The sequence below is a fragment of the Lactuca virosa genome, chromosome 1 (genome assembly GCF_052849685.1).
Source record: "Lactuca virosa cultivar CGN04683 chromosome 1, Lactuca_virosa_CGN04683_v6, whole genome shotgun sequence".
NCBI lineage: Eukaryota > Viridiplantae > Streptophyta > Magnoliopsida > Asterales > Asteraceae > Lactuca > Lactuca virosa.
Window position 1 is genome coordinate 274,154,234 of NC_136426.1, and position 27,773 is coordinate 274,182,006.

Consider the following 27,773-nt stretch of genomic DNA (forward strand, 5'->3'; position numbering starts at 1 on the left):
ATGATGATCTGTCCAAGCACAATCGGCGGTGTCTATCTACTTTTCTTCTCCTGTTAATTTATGCAACTCGAATCGTAGTTAAATCGAATCCAAATTCTCTTTGCACCCTAAAGATGATGACACCTTTGAAGCTGTTTTCTGCACCTCTATATCATCAATATTACAACCCTCTTGGGTTAAAATCACCGATTATTGGATCGATTGTGATTTGTATTTTTAGGGTTTTTTTCAGAAGAGACTGGAGATCCTATACTATCAGAAAGATCAGAGCTTTTTGATGATGATAATTCGGACCCATCCACACTCATTCTGCTATCTACTGAAGTTGATCTTCTTTCATTCGGATGATATTCTTAGAAAAGAACCAGAGCACAAAACCTTTGTAAGGCTGAGAATCAGCCCATCTGGTAATCTTCTCTCTCTCTCTCTCTCTCTCTCTCTCTCTCTCTCTCTCTCTCTCTCTCTCTCTCTCTCTCTTTTTACAATTTCATATGAGTGGGAGTCCTGGGTACCGACCGCTTTCAGAATCATTCATGCTAAAGTCATCAACTGGGAACCTTCTACAGAATGGATCAGTGCTTGTTGACATCCCATTGGTTGATGAGAAATTTCCAGCTCAAGGTACCTGCTATGACTGTATATAGATCTTTCCAAAGTTGATTGAGTATCATTTTTAGACAATAAAAACTCAATTGATTTTACCTTGTTTCTAGTTTAGTGTGATGCATGAAAGAGTCCTACTCATACACAAAAACTACAAGAAAAACTAGGCATAATCACCCTTTGTTATATAATCTAGACAGCTTAATGACATATTATATTGCACTTTTTTTGTTTCTAATAAACTGCAGTTCTTGCTGAGAGAATAGTAGATTGCTGACCCTTTCAATTCAATTAGTGTCATGACTTCTCTTTAAGCTTTTCATTGATTCCTTGGAGTTTTTAATGAAATATAATGGCTCTTCTGTGAATTTTTTCCTTGAGCTTGCTTTTGTACTGTAAAAGTTAAAAAGAGTTTCCATCTGTTAAACTAATGGGTTTTTAGTTGTATATTCGTGCCATTACTACTCTAGTCTAGTTTGGAAGGCTTGATTATTGTGTAGATTTCTACATGAAAGCTTTTCTGAAAGAACAATAGATGCTTGAGATTTGCGGTTGATTAGTATTTCCTTTTGTTCCATATATAGTCTTTCTTTTTTATTACTTCCTAAAATTATTATGGTGTCCGATATTATGTTCCAGAAATAAGACAATTGTAGTTTTGTTTATGTAGATCCGTTGGGTTCCAAATACAATCGTCCATGCATCTTCTAATTGGCTGCTGGTTTAATTTTTCTTTGATTTTTATAATCATTTTCCTTTTAAATTTTACTAGCTTTTAATCTTTCCATCATGACAAGAATTTTGTGTTCTTATCTTGCTGATAGGTCCAAGGAAACTTGAATGTGATTGGACCATTGTGCTTCTTGATTTGCTGCTATCAATGGCTGTTGTGTGAGTCCTCATTGAAGTCTTCATATTGGTTTAATAGAACAAGGTGGAGAGTGTAAAAAGAGACAAGTTAGCAACAGAGAATCTCCTCCAAGAAACAAGAATGCTTTTCATGATTTCATCATACAATCATTGTTACTTTCAAGAACTATTACTAAAGTAGAAATTGAATTAAGGATATAATTTTCTTTTATAATATATTCCTGATTAGAACTGTTTGATGCTAGGGTTTATTCATTTGGAGGTCTAGTGGAATCAAGAGCTCCCAATGTAGCTTCTTAGTGGGAAACAAGTTGAACTTTCCTAGACAAAGAATTCAAGCCTATCAAATTATAACATAATTGCTGATGTGAGCAGGCATGGAATCAAACAACTAAGAACTGGATGGGCAGATGGGCCAACATATGTCACTATACAAGTTCACAGTTATGAAGATGGAAATATTACAACATACGAGTTGCTATTTTCATTGTTTGGAAATGTGAATGCTCCTTATGAAGATGGAAATAATGAGTCACAAGCAGAAGCTGCTAAAAGAATAAATGCTATAGAGAATGATATGATCAGAAATGGCATTCAACACAGTTATGTATCCATAAGGAACTTGGTAAGTTAGTCAGTTCCCTTTTGTTTTATTTGAGTTTTAAGGATAGGTAGGTCATTTTACATTTATATGAACTGATTCGGTTGGGTTGACTTGCAATACTTTTTTGTTCTTAATTTGAGTTTCATAAATGTTAAATATGATAAGAAAAAGCTATTATAAAAGTAAAACAACAATCCACTTGTTTAGTTAAAGAAATTAAGATGGATATAAATAGTTAAAAATATGGTTTTGTTTGATTTACAAATTACAACTGAAAGCACTTGGATCAGAAGGGATGATAAGTGAGATTGAGTATTACTTGCATGTGGCAGAAAACCAATTAACTACTTCAGGAGCTCCAATTTACAACATAGTCTTGCATTCACTTGTCGAGGCTAAAGAGGTAAATTCTACTTTCAAAAGTTTATCCGATTATACAAACCATTTTTCACTTGTCTTTCCCATTGAGTAGATTTTCAAAAGTATAAAATGTCTTAATAGAAAAAAAATTGAAAGTACAATTCCGTAATTAGGTAGATATATCAAAAAAGGACAAGTCCTCAAATTGAATAATCTCAGTTTTGACCATCTTTGACTTGGTGATTTTTGACCTTAATTCCTCTCCTCTCCATTTTGACTCTTTTTGACAAAGTTGACTCAACCTCATCTTTGGCTTTCTGAAAATGACCAAATTGCCCCTTTAGTGCTAGTCCAACATGCAAATTCACATAAAAAATGACCAAATTACCCTCAGCGCTAATCCATCCTGCAAATTTACATCAGAAACACAGAAAAGTCACTTATGCAAACAAGTTAACCCATAAGACCTGGTCAGTCTTATACATACAAGTTCACAGTTAGTGGCCAATGAGGAACCCTTTAGTGGCATGCTCACATTGCTTGGCAGCGAGCAACCATCTATGGTGCAATTATCATATACCCTTGTGGCAGAAATCCAGAGCAAAGAACAACAAAATGGAAATGGAGAAGACTTTGAACCAATTGAGTTTAATGAGAACTCGGGAGAGGAAGATTATCTAATTCTCTGTTTTAATAAATATATGCAGGCTTATTGATTTTTCATACATTCTGACTGTCATTTATTTCTATTATTACAACATTATACTTTAGATCTTTTTTCTTAACAAAGAAAATCTATTTATAAGCATTATCATGACATTCTACTTCCACATTCTATTATTACAACATTATACTTTAATTATTTCATCATTTTTCACCTACCTAGAAGTTGTGGTATATTGTATTGGAAATGCTTAAACCTGATTTTCACAAAAGGAAATGTAGTACCCTTGATTGATGCTTTTTCTTTGTTTCTTTTTTTACTCTCTGATCTATTTTATAATTCTTATTTCTTAGGTGGTGCTGATGTAGATATTTTCCTTATCTCTCTCTCTCTCTCACGTTTCTAATAATAATAGTTGATGAACTTCCGGTCTTTAGCCTAAATAAAAAGTTGTCTTCTACTGCAATCTCAGTTCTATCATAGGTAAATAAATGGAAGATACATTGCTATTTCATCAAATTATCCCTTTATTATATATTTATGTTGTCTTTGTGTCCAATTCAGGTGTGTATTCTTCTAATTGTCTTTACAGAAGCAATTACAATTAGCATTGGCATTTGTCATCATTGGATATAAGTGCAATGAAGAAGCATCAAATGACACCTGCGTGTCTAAACCTGTTGATTATGTTCAATCTCTAGTTGTGATGCCGAAAAAGCATGTTAATGGTGAGTCTCAACTCCAAAATCTGCTAAAGTGTATGGAGGGCAGTTTATGGGAATGGTATGAATATCTCCATGCTGTCAAAGATTAGGCACTTGTGCTCTCTAGGTTCACTTTCAATTTTTTACATCATTAAATCAATTTTCATAACACTGAATCATTAATCACTTCTAATGTTGTTCTCTTACAATGTTGTTCTTTTATAGGTGGTTGGAATTGGACCTAAAGTTGGTTGCTGATACAGGAATAGTGGGTGCTCTAAATGCAGGAAAAAGCATGTTTTTAAGTGATATTAGTGTTGACATGTAGTGTTGTTTGACATGTAATGTTAGGTAACTTGTTTTACATGTGATATGTTTTTGAAATGAATTATCGTTCTTATGTATGGTATTTTATTTTGTATTATGATAATTTCAATTTGTTGTTTAATTTGAAAATTAGTAATTCTATCAAAAATATATATATTTTTGAAACATTCAAAATTATGACACGCAAATACGTGTCATCTTCATTTACGACAGGGGCTTTAATGATACGCAATCCGTGTCCTAAACGCATGTCGTAAGGTTACGACACGCAAATGCGTGTCGTCTTCCTTTGTGACAGGGGATTCCTTGATACGCATTGTGTGTCGTAAATGAGCATCGTAAATGTGTCGTAAATGCACGTCGTAAATACGGGTCGCAAATAGACGACGCGCAAAAGCGTGTCGTCTTTCGTTATGACAGGGCCTTCCTTGACACGCATTTGCGCGTCGTCTGCGCGTTTTACGACACACATTGCGCGTCGTAAAAGGTTGTTTTTCTAGTAGTGTGAACCATAAAGCTCCATCCTTGGGACCAAAACGGTGCAAAACTCAAGCTAATAGATTTAAGCATTCAAGAGGCAAGTTTAAGACTTTATACCTCAAGATGATCTGAAATGAAGCAACAATCTAGGATCTACATCTTCTCCTTTGAACCACCACCTTGCTTTGCTCTTCACTTGCTTGGAAAAGGGATCCACAACACCAAAATACTCTCTAATGGCCTTCTAAGCCCAAGAAAACTCAAAGGAGGATTAGGGTTTCGTGGTGGCTGTCTAAGGGTGAAATGGAGGCTGACCATTGAGGCATATTATTCCTTTTATAGTGGCATAGCCCTAAAATTAGGGTTTAGGGCGTACTTATCGTACGCTGGGCGTACGCCTCCAACACCCGCGTCCAATTTACTCATCTATGCTGGGCGTACCCCAGCTTACGCTGGGCGTACTTCTGCGCCTACCGCCTTGCATGCATGGTACCTTCTTGCCACTTTTCTGCATTAGGGATCAATATTGCCAATAACTTCAAAGTGCTATAAATTCGTCGTTCTAAGTCTGTTTCCGACAAACTTTATATCCACGAAAAGATGGCGAGAAGCCCTACGCTCCTAGCTACTTCCCCAAGCCTAGAACATTCCGGATAAAACCCGAGACCCATAAAAGACCGAATTTTCAGCTTACGCTTATACCCTTGGCGTCTGAATCCACAACCGAACGCTTTCAAAACCGGGTGTTACAACTCTCCCCTACTTAAATTAGATTTCGTCCTCGAAATCGCTCCTTACTAACACCCGTACCCAACGCTGGATCTGAGGAACACAACTGAAGATTCCACGCATAAGACCATCTCCTCGAGATAACCGAAAACAAACCGAACTTCTATCCCAAAAAAAACGAACTTCAAGCTTCAGCAATTCACTACTGCCTTTCCAGAGTCCAAATCCATACTGATATGTCTCCCTGAAAGACTACCCCTACATAATCATCTGCAAGACAATTATACTTGACAGAAGGCTTAGATAATCCTTCGAGTAGAAGATTCATCCCTGAAACGGTTAGACTCAGACGAGAGCTGCGCAATAGGGTCAAATCAATTACTCTGAGACTATTTAATCCCGCTACAAGTGTCTTAGAATTTTCGATCCACAAGCTACCTCCACACACACAAGGATCCCCGCATCACTACTACCAGAACATCCTGCTGCCTTTTATCCACTGTCTAAATGAACCAAGACCTCCCAGGTCCCAACTTATCTGTCAACTATCTAGATATACCGGATTCCGACCGGTTACTGAACCAACGAACACCCTCTCAGTCGCTCCAAGCGACTTCCAAAGAAAACTTCTGCTATCGAAACTGCTTTATCCACATTTCCACTCTTGGCTCTATAAATCCTAGAATCTCCGATCCTGCATCTCAACCCCACGGTCTCTGCCAGGTCCCACTTGCCTTGCTATGATCGCACATGCCTCGCCCACGGGTCTCACCCAAACCATACTACAGAATGGCCTTGCCCCCACGTCTCACCTATCTAGGGCTATGCAGGTACAAATCCACCTCGAATCCTATCTACCTATCCTTTCCTGATTCTGATCACATTAAAATTGGAGATAAGGGCCTCGCCCACACTCTGCTGACTAGGAAATACGGGCCCCCGCCCATACTCCACTAACTAGGAGATATGGGCCCCCGCCCACACTCTGGTAACTAGGAGATACGGGCCCCTGCCCACACTCAGCTACCTGGCCGCTAATGAATGACGCGGTTATCCCGCAGTCTTACAACATTTTTCCATGCTGTTTGGCTGCTGGTGAATGCTACGGCTATTCCGCAGTCTTACAACACTTTCCACGTCGAGCATGCACACGACCTAACATCCTGGCTGAACTCACGTACTGACGGGAATTTCCTCAACCTGGTCCCCAAAGCCAACTATCAAACACCAAAAGACGCGAACCCTACGTTGGGAAGTTTCCAAAACTCCCAACTCACATACTCCTCAATCTAATCAGCCACTTTAGCCTCCTTCCTTCCTGAAGAGAATGCAAACTCATCCTAATTTCACACTTACTTCTGTTTCTGATCCCCTGGAGAATTCTCCCCCAGTTTGGTTCGACTAAAGCTTTTACAGCCCAAGACCGGAAGGATTCCCAATCCTTCTTACCATCCAATGATCAATCTGCTGGCAACCTATCCTTACCATTGTTAGTGTTCCAAAGCTAACCAATACTAAAACAGTACAACTCTTGCAGGCTAACGGAACACTCCCCGAGTTCCAATCACACTTGTTACAACTACCGCACCCTGAGAACCCACTCAAAAAGGGGACGAATTCGAACTACTACTCTAAAATTCATAGTATGCAGTTGGCATATGACATCACTTGAAGATATAATCCTAACAAAAATAGGGAAACAACATAAGTGTACACTTATCCAAACCATTAGAACGAAAAACTCCATCGTGCAGTTTCGCGCAAGTGCGACACTGAATCTGGCCCTGCTGGCCTCTCAAAAGCTGATCCAAATTCTTGGGTCTCTCCCCGGGACCCTCCAATATATGCACATGATCTGGTCCCCTCTTCCCAATGTGCTCCAAATCAGTCTCCCGCTCTTGAGCTCTAGAAATCATATAATTCAGGGCCTCGCACCCCGAGATACTCGCGATCTCCCTGATATCATTCCGCTGTATGTCATGATACCTTACCTTCTTCATTTCCTCATCTGCTGCTTATTGCGGTACCAAATAATCTCTCTCCCGAGACTTGGCAGTGATCTCTGCCACAGTCTCAGTAGTCTGGCGGAGACCTAACAACTCTTGCACCAACTGCTGCCGCTCAATCGCCTGGGAAAACTCTGCCCGTAATCTGGTCGAAAAGTCATCCCATGACATAGCATCAACCACATCATCACTCAACTCACTACCAACCTCTTCCCATCAATCATGTGTCCTGTCTTTCAGGAGGCAGGAAGCAGGTCAGACCTTGTCCCCTTCAGGACTACGTATGGTACAAAAAGTGTTGGCGACATCTGCCAACCATCTGATGCTAGCAATGGGGTCCCTAGCCCCATGATAATCTGGAGCTCCAAAAGCTTTGAACTCCCTGAATGTCAATGTGCGCGCCCCCAACATGGCCGCCATCTCGGTGCGGAACACATGCAACCTCTCGTCTAGAATCGCCAAAATGCGCTCCTTGACCGTACCGAAGATCACAGGAGTCTGGTCAAGGATACTGCGCGTAACCTCAGCTGAGATAAAATTTCTCATCTGCTCGTCGAGCTGCCCGGCCCCAAATGTAGTGTTGTTGATTATGATGACATGTGTGAAATAAGAAAAATATCTAGTGAATCATCATACAAACTCAAGAACACATCAAGTAAATAAATCTTTTTTAAGCTCATATTAGATCTAGAAAGAATATACAAAGTGGGTCTTGTACAAATTCTCTCTCTAGTCTAACACTCCAAATGGTTCCTTAGATAAAATGAGTGTCACTCACTTCCTTATAAAGGAAATACAACTCATTACACTCGTACAAAGGATAAGCCCTCATGACATCCAAGAGTGACTTTGCATCCTAACATTTTCCCCCTCAAAGTTAGGATTGGATGTCCTAGCTTCAATATCTAACGAGCTCGCGCGATCAAGACCAAACTCCCCCTCGAAGTAACACCGATCTTCAAATCCGCAAATGAATACCCGAAGCTTCGAATACCCACTCTTCATTCTCCCCCTTTTTATAATCAAAAAATGATTATAAAATCCATTAACGATGAGAAGCGCTCGAGGATTAATCTTCACAATACTCCCCATTGATGTGTGCCAAAAATGAAACACCCGAAAAACTTGCACGGAAAAACAATCACGAAAAAGCCTCGAAAAAATTTCCAACTTGTGAAAATTTTCGACTTTTGGGTGAGTTGCAAGATTTTCCAAAATCCAGGTAAAAATTGACATTTTCTGAATTCTGCAGGGACCCGTTTCGCCAAAAACAGCTTAAGATGCGAAAGACTCCCCATTTGCGAAACTAGGCATAAAGTGTAAGTTCAGACCAACTGCAGGGACCAAACTTGTAACTTCTTTAATTTTTCAGCTTTATTGCCCCAATTTCGAAGTTGGGTATTTTCTGCCAACTTTTTGAAACCGTAGGGACTCTTTTCGAAAATTCTGCCTCTTTTCTTCCAAAATCTAGAAAACCAGTCCTTATTTCGAAATGGGTGTAAGCTGTCAAATCTTCGAAACTTGAAAGACCAATTTCGAAACTTTTATATCTTCTTCTCCAATTCATCAGTTCCAGTCGACAACTCAAAATCTTCGCCCTTCGCGATCAAACCAAAAATCTTCGACTATCGAACAATCAAAAATCTTCGTTAGACGACATTGATTCACACATCTTCGTTAGTCGATGTTCGATTCTCAAAATCATAATTTCGAAACTTATTAACCCAATTCATCAAAACCTTCGAAATTAATTACACAACCTCCATTTGACAGCTTCCGAAGATTATTAACCCAAGTTATCGACTCCAAAATCTTCGTTATCACGTTCCACAACTATCGACATCAAAATTTTAATTCCAAACTTTCAATTGTCGACTTCCTAGTCCAACCATTCGAACTCAAAACACCAATAACGAACTCAGCGAATAATCGACTCCAAACAAAATTGATATCGACTTTCAAAATCTTCGAAACATAGAAACAACAAAATCCATTCACGATTCCAAATTCAATCACCAATCGACATCCTTCACTTGAGTTCTCAGTCTTCGCTTTTCCTTCAACCAAACATAAATACCATCACTTTGATATATCGATTCCAACTTTCGCTTTTCACAAATCAAGTATTCCCAATTGATAAAAAACCACATCGACATCACAAATCGATATCATCTCAAACCTTCGAAACCAGACCCAAATCGATTTCACTTCTCAGTCGATACCAATCAACAAACCAACATCAAAATTAATTTCAAACCAGTCAAATGCGATTTCGAATCCATTCACCATTCTATTCCAAGCATCCTTTTCGTTTCCTCATAGCCAAGAACACGAGTTTTGAAAACTGTTCCTAATGCTTTGAGCATTTCAACCAATTCGACTCAAAAACATTTTTCAATCATAAATTCGATTTCGACTAGAAATCGTATCAACCAATTTCGAATTGAAATTCACTGAATCATTGTCGAAAATCTAATTTTGACTTTTCGTTCATTTGTTGACAAACAACAAATCGACAACTTTTCACATCAATTTCAGATCAAACACACTATTCCAACTGTTCTTCATTTCCGTTCATAATGTTCTATGTCTATTTCATCCAAATCCAAGAATAAATTTTGACTAATTTTCTAGGTCAACTTGATCATTATCGACCGAGAATCACCCAAATCAACTCCAGTCGATTCACAAGTTTAGAATCACGAATAACATCAATCGATATGAAGAAGATTTCAAAAACGAAAATGAAACAATTGATACTAGATAATCAGAATGTGTTCGTGAAGTCTAAAGTGACGAAGAAACATATACGATACCAGTGAGTTTCACCATTTTTGATTTCAACAAATTAAGATATTGGATCGAATGACATATGGGCTAAACAAAAATGAATAGAAATCGGATTTGGACACAGTATGCGAATATGAAATTTTGGACTCAAAGTAGATCAGATCGAAAGAATCATGGGCTTATATTTGGACTAGATGAACATTGAATTTAAAAAAATTTTCAGAATATGATTTTATTTTTAATGTTTGATCTAAACAAAAATAATTGGATCAATCAACTGGGTTGAAACGAATTTGATCCAATGAGGCAAATCGATCAAAAATGAAAAACGTAAAATACGAATCGAAATTATGAACGCTTTGGAATCCATTTGAGAATTTGTGATACCTTTTTGACGAATCAAGATCCATTTGCAACGAACGGATCAAATTTAGAAGATCTTGGTTCTTTTGTAGGAACGGGAAAATCTCCAATTTGAACATTATACCACCCACTATGCGTGATGTACAACTCGTTCTTCGTGTTCTTCAACGATCCAAGAACATCTTCATAAAAACCACCAACGCTTTTGGGTTTTGACTTCAAATTCAATGTAACACTTGGAGATTATTGCTTTGGAACCCAAATTTGCTTCACAACAACACTTGATGATTTTTGCGAGTAAACCCGCTTGTTTTTCCGTTTAATCTTCTTCTTCTTTTTCTTTCTCATCTTTTTGCATCTTGAAGATTTGATTTCAAGAACACCTTCATTCTTGACAACTTCAACTTTGCATGTTTTAATAAAATCTTTTGGAGTTTGATACTTGTGATTTTCTTGGATCATCGACTTCCGATAAGGAATCATTCCTTCAAAGGAATCACAAGAACACAAAATATCATCGGTTTGAACTCCAATTGAGCAAAAAACTTTTTCATCTTCACGAAAATCAACTTGAATCTTCTTGTCGTGAACATGAAGAACATGAAGAACATCTTCAACAAACTTAAGAGCATGAAGATCACTTGGGGTTTTCAATAAGAGAAATGTATCTCTTATTAAACAAATCCCTTTCTTCTCCTTCCTCTCGATTTTCGCTACGAACTAACATGATCATGGAAAGAGCATATAAGCATTCAATCTTCGAAAGTGGTTGAAATATCAATCTTCTATGATCATCTTTCAAACCTCCATAAGAAATCAAAGTACTCCATGAAATCAACCCGCCTTTCAACAATAACCCATAAAGTTGATATTCGTTGACCTTGTATTTCACATCTTCAATGATCACAACCCAAGAATCATGATCCAAATACACCATGGTCACAAAAACTTGAAAAACTTCTAGAGAGAGAAAGTGTTTTTGAATGGGTTTTCTAGAGAGAGAAAGTGACACAAATAAGTATTGTAGAGAGAGAAAATCGAATTATGGTTCAAAACCAAAGAAAATTCGATTTCTAGAACACAAAACACTCTCTAATCACGAAGATCAATAAGAACATGAAGAATCACCAAATCTAGAAAGCCATCAAGGATCAATTCTTGATGAAATCAAGAACACTTGCTCTAATACCAATTGTAGTGGTGTTGATTATGATGACATGTGCAGAATAAGAAAAGATCTAGTGAATCATCATACAAACTCAAAAACACGTCAAGTAAATAAATATATTTAAGCTAATATTAGATCTAGAAAGAATATACAAAGTGGGTCTTGTACAAATTCTCTCTCTAGTCTAACACTCCAAATGGCTCCTTAGATAAAATGAGTGTCACTCACTTCCTTAAAAAGGAAAGACAACTCATTACACACGTACAAAGGAGTAAGCCCTCATGACATCCAAGAGTGACTTTGCACCCTAACATTCTCCCCCTCAAAGTTAGGATTGGATGTCCCGACTTCAATATCCAACGAGCTTGCGCGATCAAGACCAAAATCCCCCTCGAAGTAACACCGTCTTCAAATCTGCAAATGAATACCCGAAGCTTCGAATACCCACTCTTCACCAAAGCCCGAGCCTGATCCCTGACCGACACCTGAACTGCCAACTGGTCTAGTGTGTAACGTCACCATACTGAAAATACACCATATCAAACATCAGAATACTCATCAAAACTAGAGGGATCACGCACACACTACAAGTTTCCTGGTTTTATCTCAGCCCTCCTTGACTCGAGTATAGATCCTTTGCTTTCAGTAGTATGGGCCCATACTATCTTCCACATCTATCCGTACTTTCCACAAGAATTGCCTTGAATCTACCAAGTCCCTTTCACTATTACTGTTCTATGCTAATCTCATCCTAGGCTTGCCTTAGGGTAATCTCCGAGCCACTCTCCACCATCAGTTGCATAAGAAGTCCCTGTTATCTCCCTCTAACTAGCTCGCGAATACCATTACATATCACTAAGACTAGATAATTCTTCGAATGAGAGGTCCTACCCTACAACGGTTGGACTCAAACAAGAGCTGCGAAAGAAGGCTAAACCTAACCTTATGAAATTATTTAGTCCTCACAGTATGTAACTTAAGGTATTCTTTAACTAGTTTGTTAGAGATAACTAGAACTCCTAAAAGCACAAAGCAAGCAGCATTTGAGCATTGAGTAAACATAATCAATCATATCCTAATCAGGCCATCATATCACTGACTAATCAGTACTAGCATACAGTTCATAAAGCTCACACACATATAACAGGCACATAAGGTATCCTTCCTAGATCCTTAGCCCTAATCTAGCATGTAGTTCTCATAAGCATATCATAAAATAAACTTGTATGGGTAATTTGGAAGAACTTACTTGAGCTCGGCTGATTGCATGCACCACACCCTTTTCTCTATTTGAAATCCTTTTTATAAAATGATTTTCTTTTGAAAATTTTCATACCAAGTCCTCAGTTTGAGTTCAGAAACACCTGAGAGTGTGCCCGAATCCCTCAAACCAAGGCTCTGATACCAACTTGAAACATCCCAAAAATCATGACTAAAAATTTCGTTTTAAATCATTAAATAAAACCATTGTTATCAAATCATTTCATCAATCATAGTAAAAATATTTCAAAACATTATTATCAGAGTGTCAAAACATCAGAGTAAACATCCCAAGCTAAAACATCTTGATGTGTGGAATGCAGTCATCACGAGCTCTTCTCTCTACAATTGGAAATACCTGAAACCAAAACTGAAAACCGTAAGCACGAAGCTTAATGAGTTCCCCAACCTACCACATACCATACACATAATCACATATACTGGGCCCACGTCCCTACATCGGGCCCCACCAGGAATCGGAAAGAGTCCGACATCAAGCCCCGCCAGGCATCGAGCCCTGCTCGGTATACAGATCTGTTTCTTCCAGGCCCCGCCTGTCTCTGGGACCCGCCCGCTATACATATACAATAATATCATATAATCATACTAGCACATAAAGAATCATACACAATACTATATGCTACAATCCTAAGGCCTCGCCTATCTTGGGCCCCGCCCTTACTCTGCTAATGATGAGATATGGAACCCCGTCCATACTCAGCTAGTGATGAGATACGGGACCCCGCCCACACTCACCTCCCTACCAGGCACATACGAGTATCACACAGACACCACGTATAACTAAACATGCATACCTTCCTCGGGCACTACCCGACATCGGACCGTAGTCCGGAAACATGGGTATAAACATTCCTCGGGCCCCGCCCGACATAAGACCAAAGTCCGTAAACATTCCTCGGGCTTGCCCCGACATTGAACCGAAGTCCGGAAACATACAAAACAAACACATGCAAGAATCACAAAGACATCAAGCATACAAACATTCCTCGAGCTTTCCCCGGCATCGGACCGAAGTCCGGAAACATATAAACCTACATCGAGCTATCCCTAGCATCGGACCTAAGCCCGAGACATAATAATATGCATATACGGGCTGGCATTGGTGCCTTAGACCTGTTCACACAAAGGGAAACTCACCTCGTACTGCTGAATCACACCAATAATCCTCTAGCTGCTAGCTGGCAGATTGCCGAACTGCTGATCTCTCGACTCCTCGAGCTATCATTACCAAAATAACACTTAGTCCAAACGCGAATAATCCTCCTTAGGGTAAAATGACCATTTTACCCCTGATATAATTTTGGTCCAACCCTAAGGCCCAAAACTATAATATGAAAGGCCCAATACGAGGTAGACTTCCCAAGCCCATTAGTGGCCCAATAATGGCCCAATTTGCTAAATTGGGCCCAAAACCTCTAATGGGCCTTACCCTAAAGCCCAAACATAATTTTAGCCCAGAATATCTGACTTCTGATGGCCCACTAAGGCCCAAAGTACCCAAGTCCAAAGAATGGCCCAAACTGAGGCCCATTTGAGCGAAACCCACTCTGATTGAGTACGTGGGGCGTACTCAGCTGTATGCAGGGCGTACTGGACTTGTGACTTGTACGCTGCGCGTACCAGCTTGTACGCCCAACGTACTCCCCTATTAAGCTCTTTTTGCTATTAAGCACTTAATGCTTCCAGTCAATGGTCCAAATCACAGATCTTAGTTCCTCTTAACATCTAAATCCATAAAGTCACGGACTTGGTGACTTTGCATGTCCCACATAAACTCAAACTCCAAAAATGGTAGTCTACTTCCATGAAAATGGTCTTAACTCTTGCATGAATCCATTAAGACCTTAAAGATGAGAACTTTCTATTGGATAAGGTGTCTAAGTCCATAACTTATTTGGTATATACTTGACCCGACCTGGCATGGTCCATTTTGGTTGCACTTCACCCGAACTATTTATATGGATAACATTATGAGAAGAGTATATTTGCGGCTTATTAATATATTATAAGTTATAATATATTAATATGAAATTGTATTATTTAATTAGTATTGGTCTTAAATTAATTATGAATTAATTTAGTGATCAAATGGTGACTAATTAAACATGGGCTATTATATTTATATAGTGTGGGCTAACACTCATTATGGTAATGGGCTAAGCTTATATGGGAGTCCATGGATGATCCATGGAGCTCTTAACCCATGGATCCTTGGAAAGGAAAAGACATGGGTTATTAGGGTTTACCCTAATCATGTGCACTATATAAACAAGCTTGTGATGCATGAAATGACACCCTAGTGTGTGTGAAGAAAGGTGGCCGATTTCTAGAGCATGGATATACTCTCTCATAAGTTTTCCAAGTTTGTGGTGATTTGTGATTTCCATTTGAGGCATTCACATTATTGGTGCTTGGCTCTCAAACTCCTAAGGAATCAATTCACAAACAAAGGTATGTAATTCATCTAGTTCTTTTATGTTTAAAAGTTCCCCATGCCATGCTAGATAAGTTATAAACCTTGGAAAACAAATTTTGCATGTATTTTAGACAAACATAGATCCAAGGTTTATTAGGGTTGCATGTACACTTAGGAAGTGTTAGAATGCTCAAAACCCAACAGTGGTATCAGAGTCAGGTTTGTTTGTTGATACTTGATGCAAAATTATGTTAAAAATCGAAATTGTTTGCTGTCTGAACAGTGGACTCGCCGAGTCTATGGGGGGACTCGACGAGTCTAAGTGAAAATTCATCCTACTCGTCGAGTAGGTTCGTGCACTCGACGAGTAGAATGAACTGACATCAGATTTTTGACTTTTGTTGCTGGAAATGGACTACAAACATTACCCTAAACTGTTTTGGTGTTTTAAAACCTGTTTTAGATGGTGTAATGTTTATGCTAATCCATTTACAATGGCTTATATCAAAATTCCCTGATTTTATGTGGTCATATAATTCTTGAAATCTTGATGATCATGTTCATGTTCTTATGAGTTTAGAAAAATGATAGGATTTATTTGCTGAATGGTTTATCATTAATTCTTGATCATTTATGTGTTTTAATGGAGTCCATAATTTGTCCTCAAGTTATGGATATCCAAAGGTCACTTTCTTTTAATCACACATTTAAACACATAAGTTACATAAAAATGAAGAGTCTTCATTTTTATGAACCATTAAGTCATAAGTTATGAAATGAAAAGTTTTGAAAAGTTTCAAAACTTGCCCTCAAGTTTTGGAATTTGTAAAGTTACACACACTTTAATATACTTTAATTCCAACCCTTAGAGTTTTAAAAGTTAAAATTCAACCCTTAAACTATTTATAACATTAATGGTTAATTATTATATATATGTATAAGATCAAGTCGTTTTACCGTTAGTAGGCCTCATTCACGAAGTCGGTCTATAAGGGGGGTATAAGGTTGTTGCCTATAAAATGGCAAATTAATGAGTGTCCACTCTCACCCACCGCTTCCTTGATCGGTGGAGGGTCGTTAGCCGAACGGGTAGGACAATGACTTTAATTATCATTAAAAGTATAAGGATTATTATAAAGTAACTAAATATTTTTATAATTCCCAATCTTAGTTACTTTAGGAAAACGTGAATATGGTGCTAACCCATGAAATTCACACTTTGTACCTTACCAAGTCGTTGGTGGAGCGTGTGTGGTTAACCGGCACACTAACTTGGACTAGTAAGGATCACGAAGGGTGAATTAATGTTTATCATAGATCGGTGGAGCGTGTGTGGTTAACCGGCACATTGATTAGGTGATAATATTAAGGGTACCAAGTGAATTTGCATGGTTATTCACACCTTGTTTTGTGATCCACGACATCCCAGTCACAAAATCTGAAGGGCACAATCGAGATTGAAACATGCCATTGAAAGTTCAATGAATCTCAAAAGATCTAGGAGTTTCAAATCCAATTAAAACTTAATAATTTATTTCGTTTTTCATGGTGGAAATTGGTGAATCGTCATTCACCTACCTTCAAATATTTTATAGCTTGGATTACGGCATCCCTCTTCCAAGTTATAAAATATTGTGTTGGGTCCTAGCCTTAATATTTCATATTGGGTGTTATATTAAGGACTTAAAATCAACTAACTTGAATATCTCCCATTGTAGATGTCTGGTTTAGACAACTGTGATCTTCCCAAATCTCATGGAAATCATACTTCTCTACCTCCACCTCCTCCATTTATTCTCCCTGACCCACAAGCTCGAAGACTTGAAAAAATTCAAGGTCACTCAAGCCCTACTAGCAATGAAACATAAAGATGGAAGACCTGTGTGCACTCATGTCTTAGGAATGAAGTCACACTTTGACAGGTTGAGAATGTTGGGTGTCGTTGTCCCAAGGAAGTTGGCTATTGACTGGGTTCTTCAGTCACTTCCAGAGTCATATAGTGAGTTCATTCAGAACTACTATGTGATAAATCACGACATAACCCTAATAGATCTATCTTATTTGCTTGTTGCTGCTGAGTCAGAAATGATGTGGCACAATGGTTAAGCAAATATGGGTGGAAGGTCTATTTCTCAAACTTCCATGGACATGGACAATGGTAACATTGGAAGTCCAGAAAAGCCTTTTCTTCCAAATGGAAAGGGATCTGCCTTGGTCGACCCTGTTGACCAAAAGGCAAAGGGAAAGGCTAAGTCTGTGATAATCTCGTGTACCATTCCCAAAGAGTCTATATGTTTTTATTGTCATGAGAAGGGTCATTGGAAGCGAAGCTGCCCTGAATACCTAAAAGATCTGAAAGCAAGTAGAAATACAATGTTTGACTCTGCTTCAGGTAAGTCCACTATCTAACTCTGTTAAGTTCCTTATTGATGATTCTTAATACAAAATGTGACTCGGTTACATTTTGGTGTCTGGCAGGATCAAGCAAAGGGAAGGACACTTAATAAAAGGAGTATGCTGAATCTGATAGCGAATATGGATGGTTCGAAGATCGGATTCTTGAGCTGCTACATAAGAGTTATGATAGATTGCTAGAAGATATGTAATAGCATAGTTTTCATTTAAAGTTGCATTGTAAGGAAAAAGTTTTTCCGCATTTATAAATAAATAAAATTTTGTTTTATTTTATTATATCTCCTTGCAATGGCATTTTATGAAAAATTGATGTTTGTATGGTTCTAGCAATAATGGAAATGTGTATTTGATTCTTTCATTAGTGGTAGTGTCTAAATTTATCAAATAAGGAAAGATTCTCATCACCCAAGGTTTCAGTTGGACTGAAACTTGGAATCATGCAGGTTGTATTGCATGATGAATGATAATTTTCATTATTGGAAAGTTAAGACTAATTCCCTGACCACATGTATATGTGAGACAGGTGAAAGACTAAATGATCGGGTACATTGGGTGTGTGCAGGTCAAAGTCCACCACAAAGATCGATAAGACTATTCGTCATGATTTACTAAAGTTTAGTAAACATGGTTGTACCTACAAGTTGAAGTATAATTCTGAAACATTGGAAAAGTTTCAATGTATGGCAGGACGAATGGGAAGAATCAAATTGGGCAGAAAGATAAAAGTTTCTCAAATCTGAAAAGATGGGAGAGTACTTTAGTATCTTGTTTTATGATCATCTTAATGATTAAGAAACCATGTCACAATTCATCCTCTAAGGACATCTTAGTGAATTTTATGGCTAAGAAGAGGATTCATGAATTGTTGGAATTGTTAAAATCAAGAAGATGAATCATACTTCGTTCCAAAAACAAGTCTTAGAGTCATACTCCAAGATTGTAACTTGAGTGACACATCTTGAATAAGGTTTATAACACTTGTCCAATGTAAGAGTAAAATGTTTTCTACTCTTGCACATTTGAAATTGGTAAGTTGTGATGTTTTGGATAAAACAAAGACCAATTGACACCAATTGTGTGAAGTGTTTATCTTGATAAGGATCCGCACTGACTCTTGAATATTTGTTTGGTTGTCAACGAATGGTTCTTGACAAAGAGAAACTTATATGTCAAGAGGACAGTGGGAGTCTTAAAGGTCTTGAAAGTTTCAAGAGCTAATCAAGGATAAAACCTATAGTTTATCACTAGCACACGGCTTGAGGTTTGTAACCTATCGTGTTGACATAATTCTTGTTTCTGTGCCTATTCCGGTAAAGTTGACTATGTTTGTGAGTTTGTCAAGAAATCAAGATTGAACAAGTTCAATCCATATGATTTTGAGTTTGTCACTAACCTTGTCTTGTGATTAAGGTTTTAAGAAATTCGCATGGATAGGAACACATACATCATAAAATCTAAGTGTCATAAGGTTTCTTTCCGATTCATGAAAATGATGGTGAGGAAACGCTTTCACTAAGTAGATTTTAAGTAGATAGCAATTGTGTTGTTTGCATTCTCAAAGTCTTTAGTGGAGTGTGTGTGGTTAATCGGCACATTAACATGGACTTGTGAGAAATGGCAAACAGGTCTAAACATTATGATTACGGCATCCCTCTTCATAATTGTTTAGACACACATGTGGGCTATCTAAAGAAATATGTATGAGTCTGAGAAGCTTAGATAAAGTTTTGTCGAAGCATCTCGTATCAGAAGTCTGAACTTTGGTGATGAAAGTCAATAAAGTATTGATTTCTAGAAGTCGATTTCTGAGTACATGTCAAAGCTAGTGGGAGCATAATTGTTGTGCTAAATAATTATTATGCTAGTGGGAGCATAATCAATTATGATGAGTATTGTGAATTATAGAAAACAAGAATTTCACTTAGAAAAGGTTGTTTTGCTATAATTAAGGGAGAGAAGATTATACTTTATTTCAATCCTAAAAGTTTAGATTGAGATTTCAATCATCTTTAGTCAATGATATATATATGAATTTTATGTTGGAATGGTTCAACATAAGGAAATTCTATATATATTGTGTTCTCGAATTCGATTATGATTACGACATCCCTCTTCATAGTTGATTTTTGAAAACATGGAAAATAAAAAAAAATATTGTAGCAAAAGACTGATCTAGTATCAGGTCTTTATGTGAGACATCGTGAATCGTGTCCCATATGCTTCGGGTATAGGATCGGTCACATGTGCTATACTATTCATCCTTTCTAAATTTTCCAAATGCTCAGAGCATTAAGAAGGGAAAAGTCTAGAATTGCATAAGACTAAAATGATTAAGCAATTGTCGAGGACAATCTAAGGTTCACCAAAGATTGGTTGCTTAGGGACAGTTGGAAGTATAGTGTTAAATTTTGGAAGGACCATATGGATATATTCTGAAAAGTGGTAGCTCTTGTTCAGATATGATAATCAAAATGGGAATATGGAAATTTTCCATATTGGGAGTTGGATATTAAGAATCTATGAGAAAGTTAGAAACTTTTATGCAAGAATGATGTTGAAAGCAATGTACTTTGAATATGAGAGTTCGTTTCGATAGAAGTGATCTCCTTTGGAATACTCTATAATGACTGTTGACAAGGTTTTGTGACTTTTGTGCATAGTCATTGCAAGAGGATCAATGCATATAAGTTTGGAATCTAACAGATTACAGTAAATGACAAGAATTTGGTATTCTTACATTTACGGTAAGGATTTGGGACTGTGAAATGAGCATCATTGGAGTCATGTTCAATCGATCTACTTCACAAAGTAAAGATCATAGACAAACATAGTGTGCATACTTGGTGTATGGCATGACTATTGTTTAGAAAACATAGTGTACATGCTTGGAGCATGGGACAACTATTGTTTTAATTCAAGTGTTAAGTTGATAAATCGAAACAGAATAATGTGGGATCAATATGGTGATGAATAAAAGGTGTTTTATTTATATTCATAAGGGGGCTGAGACCATATTGGATTCAATTATTCTTGTGTTTCACTTTGCATGTTTTGACTTCCATAATAACTAGGTTATTCTTTCCGAATGATTAAGTTATTCAAACTATCCACAGTCGGTCATATGTTGGAAGTAGATATGAATCAAGACTGTCATGAGTTGGTTGTAGAGGTCTAAGATGTTGGACATGGCTACAACACTCATGAGTGCTCATAAGTTATGAGTATTGGATTCAACCCACGCTCACTTGCATCACTTCATGGAATTCATCTCGAGTGATCGTGAGACGGTAATATCATATAAGTCTTCAAACCTAGAGATATGAGTTGTTACCTATGAGTTGATTGGACATTGATTGCACGAAAACGCATCAGTAACTTGATGTTATAAAACGTGCCTTTGTGTATAATTCAATAAGTAGTAGAACAAGCATATGAGTCGAAGTTTATCTGTTCCTTCTAGAAATAGAAGCGATATCTGGGCCCCTCGATGATTTTGTTTGACCTATGTATCGGGCCTGGTCAGAACTAAATTGATGTGTTCAATTAAGTTCTTTGTCAAACAAATCGGAAATCGGGAAACAAACTGCTGGACAATAAGTACGACATTGTTCCATGTATTTGTTCGGCTGATATCATGAGAGCAGAGGATTATATGATCACTTATCTAAAATGGCGCTTCATAATTCAACAGAGTTTTCGAGAGCTACGATTGTCGGTTGGTTCCTGAAGTCATATAGGCAAATATAGTTATTAGACTTATCCAAGTGGGAGACTGTTGGATAAGGTGTCTAAGTCCATAACTTATTTGGTATATACTTGACCCGACCCGGCATGGTCCATTTGGGTTGCACTTCACCCGAACTATTTATATGGATAACATTATGAGAAGAGTATATTTGCGGCTTATTAATATATTATAAGTTATAATATATTAATATGAAATTGTATTATTTAATTAGTATTGGTCTTAAATTAATTATGAATTAATTTAGTGATCAAATGGTGAATAATTAAACATGGGCTATTATATTTATATAGTGTGGGCTAACACTCATTATGGTATTGGGCTAAGCTTATATGGGAGTCCATGAATGATCCATGGAGCTCTTAACCCATGGATCCTTGGAAAGGAAAAGACATAGGTTATTAGGGTTTACCCTAATCATGTGCACTATATAAACAAGCTTGTGATGCATGAAATGACACCCTAGTGTGTGTGAAGAAAGGTGGCCGATTTCTAGAGCATAAATATACTCTCTCATAAGTTTTCCAAGTTTGTGGTGATTTGTGATTTCCATTTGAGGCATTCACTTTATTGGTGCTTGGCTCTCAAACTCCTAAGGAATCAATTCACAAACAAAGGTATGTAATTAATCTAGTTCTTTTATGTTTAAAAGTTCCCCATGCCATGCTAGATAAGTTATAAACCTTGGAAAACAAATTTTTCATGTATTTTAGACAAACATAGATCCAAGGTTTATTAGGGTTGCATGTACACTTAGGAAGTGTTAGAATGCTCAAAACCCAACACTTTCCGTCTTAGGGGCTCTTTTAGCACTAAGAGTGGCAACTCTAAGCCTAGGAATCTGATTTGAACCATAAAGCTCCATCCTTGGGACCAAAAAGGTCCAAAACTCAACCTAATACATCTAAGCATTCAAGAGGCAAGTTTAAGACTTTATACCTCAAGATGATCTGAAATGAAGCAACAATCTCGTATCTACAGCTTCTCCTTTGAACCACCGCCTTGCTTTGCTCTTCACTTGCTTGGAAAAGGGATCCACAACACCAAAATGCTCTCTAATGGCCTTCTAAGCCCAAGAACACTCAAAGGAGGATTAGGGTTTCGTGGTGGCTGTCTAAGGGTGAAATGGAGGCTGACCATTGAGGCATATTATTCCTTTTATAGTGGCATATCCCTAAAATTAAGGTCTAGGAATTTTTAGCGTACGTTGGGCGTACGCCTCCAACACCCGCGTCCACTTTACTCATCTACGTTCGACATACCCCAGCTTATGTTGTGCGTACTTCTACGCCTACCACCTTGCATGCATGGTACCTTTTTGCCACTTTTCTCCATTAGGGACCAATATTACCACTAACTTCAAAGTGCTATAACTTCTTCGTTCTAAGTCCGTTTCCGAAAAAATTTATATCCACGAAAAGGTAGCTAGAAGCCCTACGCTCCTAGCTACACCCGAAGCCTAGAACCTTCCGGATAAAACCCGAGACCCATAAAAGACCGAATTGTCAGCTTACGCTTATACCCTTAGCCTCCAAAGCCACAACCGAACGATTTCAAAAACGGGTGTTACAATTACACATATCAGAAATAAATATAAGGTAATAATACCTATCACATCTTCGAATTCCTATTTTTTCTATGCAATCAATAACTATCACCTTTCAGTTCATCTCCGAGCATAATTATGTTCATATTATTAATTTTACTGCATTTATATCAACTTCCATAATGATTTTTAATTTGAAAACCATTCAATTACAACAATGATTCACATTCGTTCTCCTTACAACCTTCAACATATATATTTTCCTTTCTTGGAGAAGATAATTCAACAATAGATAACTTCTTCTACTTCTTAACAACACTACCAATTTGCATTAAAGCAACATTCTTTTATGAAGTCTCCATCATAAATATGCAAGTTCATTCTAACAACTTCGTTTTAGGTATTTCGCTATGTCGTAATAACAACAACTTGATCATATTTAATTTTTTTTTCGGTAGTTGTAACAAGAACTAAAATAATCTTCATATCACACCTATCTATACATAATCATGGTGAATCGATCAACTTAGTAAATATATATCACATCCATGAGTTATTCAAACTCCAGGTGGATTAACACACATATAAACACATATATATTATAAGAACCTAACACTTGAAAAAAATCCGTTGATAGAAAACCAACTCATACGTCTACACACTTGTAACACCAGACTTTTTAACACACGGTACACCCTAATATTATCCACTTTTTATTTATAAAAATACATTGATGTACACTTACATTAACAATCCAGCACACATATATATCAACATGATCATATCAAAGAAAAGAAAATACAATGCTCCGAGCCAAGTATCACAATTTCCCTTCTACAGTCCATGCTTCTTAATAAATCTACAAACACACACACACATACTATATATATATATATATATATATATATATATATATATATATATATATATATATATATATATATATATATCTTTCTATATCTTTCTCTCCCTCTCTCCCTTTGTGTATTCTCTCTATACTCATTATATTTCTTTCTTTCTACTCCCTATATACTCATTACATTTCTCTATATAACCATACTGTCTCTTTATACTCAATCTCTTTCTATCTCTCTATATCTCTTTGTAGACTTGGCAATTTGATACATGACACGATTAACATGACACGAACATGATATGAGTTTTCCGTGTATGTGTTTTAGAAATTCGTGTTTCATGTTTATTCATGTCTGACACGTATTTTAAATCTGTGCTTCGTGTCTTACATGTGTCAAACACGAATTTACATGTTTTGAACATGTATAAGACACGATACAAATTTGTGTTGACATATGACATGTATAAACACATATATACATATATACATACTTTAGGGTTAAATTTTATATTTATAAAATATTAGGGACCGATTTCGTATTTTAAGTTTGAACATTGTACTTTGGCTTAAGATTATTTGCATGTTATTGTTATCCTAGCATAAAAAAGGCATTAGAAACGTGTTAATTCATGTTTTTCATGTAACATGGTTAAAAACGTGCGTGTTCGTGTCGTGTCACGTGTCACACGAATTTTTTACATGTCATGTTCGTGTTTGATACCCCAAACACGTTTTGTAATTCGTTTCGTGTTCGTGTTTAACAAATTCGTGTCGTGTAAATTCGTGTCTGACTCGAATACACGACACACAGACACAAATTTGCAGGTCTATCTCTCTCTGTGTGTGTGTGTGTGTGTGTGTATGTGTATATATATATATATATACACACACACACATACTCTCAATATCTCTCTTTTTCTATACTCACACTATCTCTTTCTCTCTCTCTAAACTTATATTGTCATTATCTCTCTTTCTTTATACTCTTACTCTCTCTCTCTCTCTACACACACTCTCTCTCTATCTCTCTCTCTCTCTCTCTCTCTCTATATATATATATATATATATATATATATATATATATATATATATATATATATATATATATATATATATATATATATATATATGTATGGTTTTATTAAAAAATCGCTTTCTAAAATACTAGAAATGGAAACGTAAGCTTTAAAATTGTGAATAAACTTAAAACCATTTTAACCCATCAATGATCATTTTGTAGAGCATGGAAAGATTAATACAACCATAGGAAGAAAAGAATACAACCTTTGAAAACTTTGATCCTATTGCGTGGTTGGAAGTTGACGAAGAATATAGATGTAGAACTCCACCTTAGTTAGAAACACCAACAATTCTTCAACTTGACATGGATGCTAGTCCTTCTTGTATATCAGTTGTTCTTAAGCCTAAAATATATATACAAAATAAGTCATAAGCAGAAGCAACTAATAAGCACTCAAATCATCATAATAATTTGCAAGACATGGAGAGGGGAGGTGCTAAGAGAGGTTACAGTTTTGAGGCCAAAAAAAAGAAAGAAAAAGTAACTAGTTTATGTTCTAACTCTACTTTATGTATTTACACATATAAGATGAAGCCCATACTTCCAATAATTGAAAAACATGACTTGTAAGAAACATGTGGTGAAAGTAATGGTCAAAAGAAGCAACCTCTAACCATACTCTTATGGTGGACGGTTCTTGAGAGAGAGAGAGAGAGAGAGAGAGAGAGAGAGAAAGTGTTACACACTTCTTATTATTATTTAAATGTACATGATATATATTAGTAGTCTTCTATAAGTCCAAAATGTAGTAAACTACTTATTTAATCTTACAATGTGATATAAATAACTAGTTATACTCTCTTTTATTATTATTTTCATAAAAAAATAATTCCCAAATTTGTAGAAAATATTATTTTCATAAATTAATAATTTTCTAATTACATACAAGAAATATAAATATTTTTCAAGGATCAAATTCTTATAAATAATATATTAACATCGAGTTGTTGTTAGTGTGACCCTTTAGGATCATATATTATCTAACAATATCATCCTATAATGTTTCTGAGCATAAAAATCTTTCAATCTCCCACTTTCACAAGAGTCATTGTAGATTGATATATATAGTGGTGAACATCTAACAACATTTCACTATCCCTAGTAATATACGACTTTATGCCATTATATCAACATCCAATTCCTAAAAGCTCAATTTTGTAATTGATGTATAAGGTAAGTTTATCAGTTATCCCTTTGTTACAGACGTCGTGTTGAACATGAGACTTGGATCGCAATCAATCTCATTTGATGTTCAACTTTAGGTAATGTGAATTATATGTCTAGATCTCAACACATAAGAGGAACAACTACCATATTGACTACATATGCCTCTTGTATGGTTCATACTACACCTGATAATGGCCTTTATAACCGCATGGTCAAAGAATAACATTCGACCATGTCAAAGTATAGTGCTCCCTACACTCAAGTCCCAATATGCATCCTAGGTATTAAGGATACAAAGATAGTACCTTATATCAAGTATCCCTCATACTAGCGATCTATAAGGTGATCTTGATTCGAGTCATGTATAATACTTGTTCTATCATAAGTACATATAAATCTTGGGTACAAACTATTTCCTACGTTCATCTTATGATACTCAACCACACTAATTCATATTAGTCTTATTTTATAATTGCTCCTTCAATTATGACCGACTATGAACTTTTATAATAAATAAATCATTCATGGATTAAACATGTTAGTATAGAACACAACATCTATTAATGTGAAGATCATATCCCAATATATCAAAACAATATCATAGTTTTCGTCATAATGATCGAATATCCAAATGCTAAATGCATATCAAATCCCATTTCTAGAATAACAAAGTCTTATAGCTCAAGCTTGACCTTTAATGCTTAGATTTAAAGAAAGGACTTTATTAATGGGTATGACTAAATTTAATTTGTGTGAATTTTGTGAATACGATTATCTCCAAATTTAACTTTATTCAAAGTATATTAATATAATTAGTGTTCTGATGTGATTTAGAGTATCTTAGCTTGATCAAGTACGCTCTTAAAGTCACCAAATATTTTTAGGTTATGCTTGAATGGAAGGACTCAACTTAGTTTTTCAATGAACTCATTCTTCCAATCATATTTAATTGCAACTTATGAAGTAATATTGTATTCTTATTTTGTAGTAGACTATGCAAATATTTTTTGCTTGGACCTCATTCCAACACAATTTATTCTTCATCTATAATGAAGTCATAATGTAGTTATAATTCATAATTACATCTATATGTTTTGAAGTCAGTATCTTGTGTAGTTATTTACATAAAGATCTTCTTCTAAACTGATTAAGTCATATACATTCTCTTAGTTCTTCTTAAGTACTCTTAGAATTTCCTTATAGTCATTCGATGACTTTTACATGTATCTTATTGGTATCTCATGATATGTTCATAGCATAATTATATACCTAGTCTTGTGCATGATGAATTATAGAATCGAGTACGATGAATTATAGAATCGAGTATAAAATGAATCAGAGTATCAAATCAAGTAAGAATGCGAAATTGAACACCTGATGTAAATATGATCTTGTTTCAGCTCTATTACGCTTTCGAATGTTTATAGAGTACAAAGACAGGTCTGTAAAAACTCTTATCTAACTCTAGTAAATATCCCTATTTATAGGGAACAGAAAGCGTACAAAAAAAATACAAAGGCATAGACACTTAAGCTTCGAATAAAAGCGCCTTAGTAAAATAGATTACAAAACATTCGAAGAGTGCAAAATACATTTCG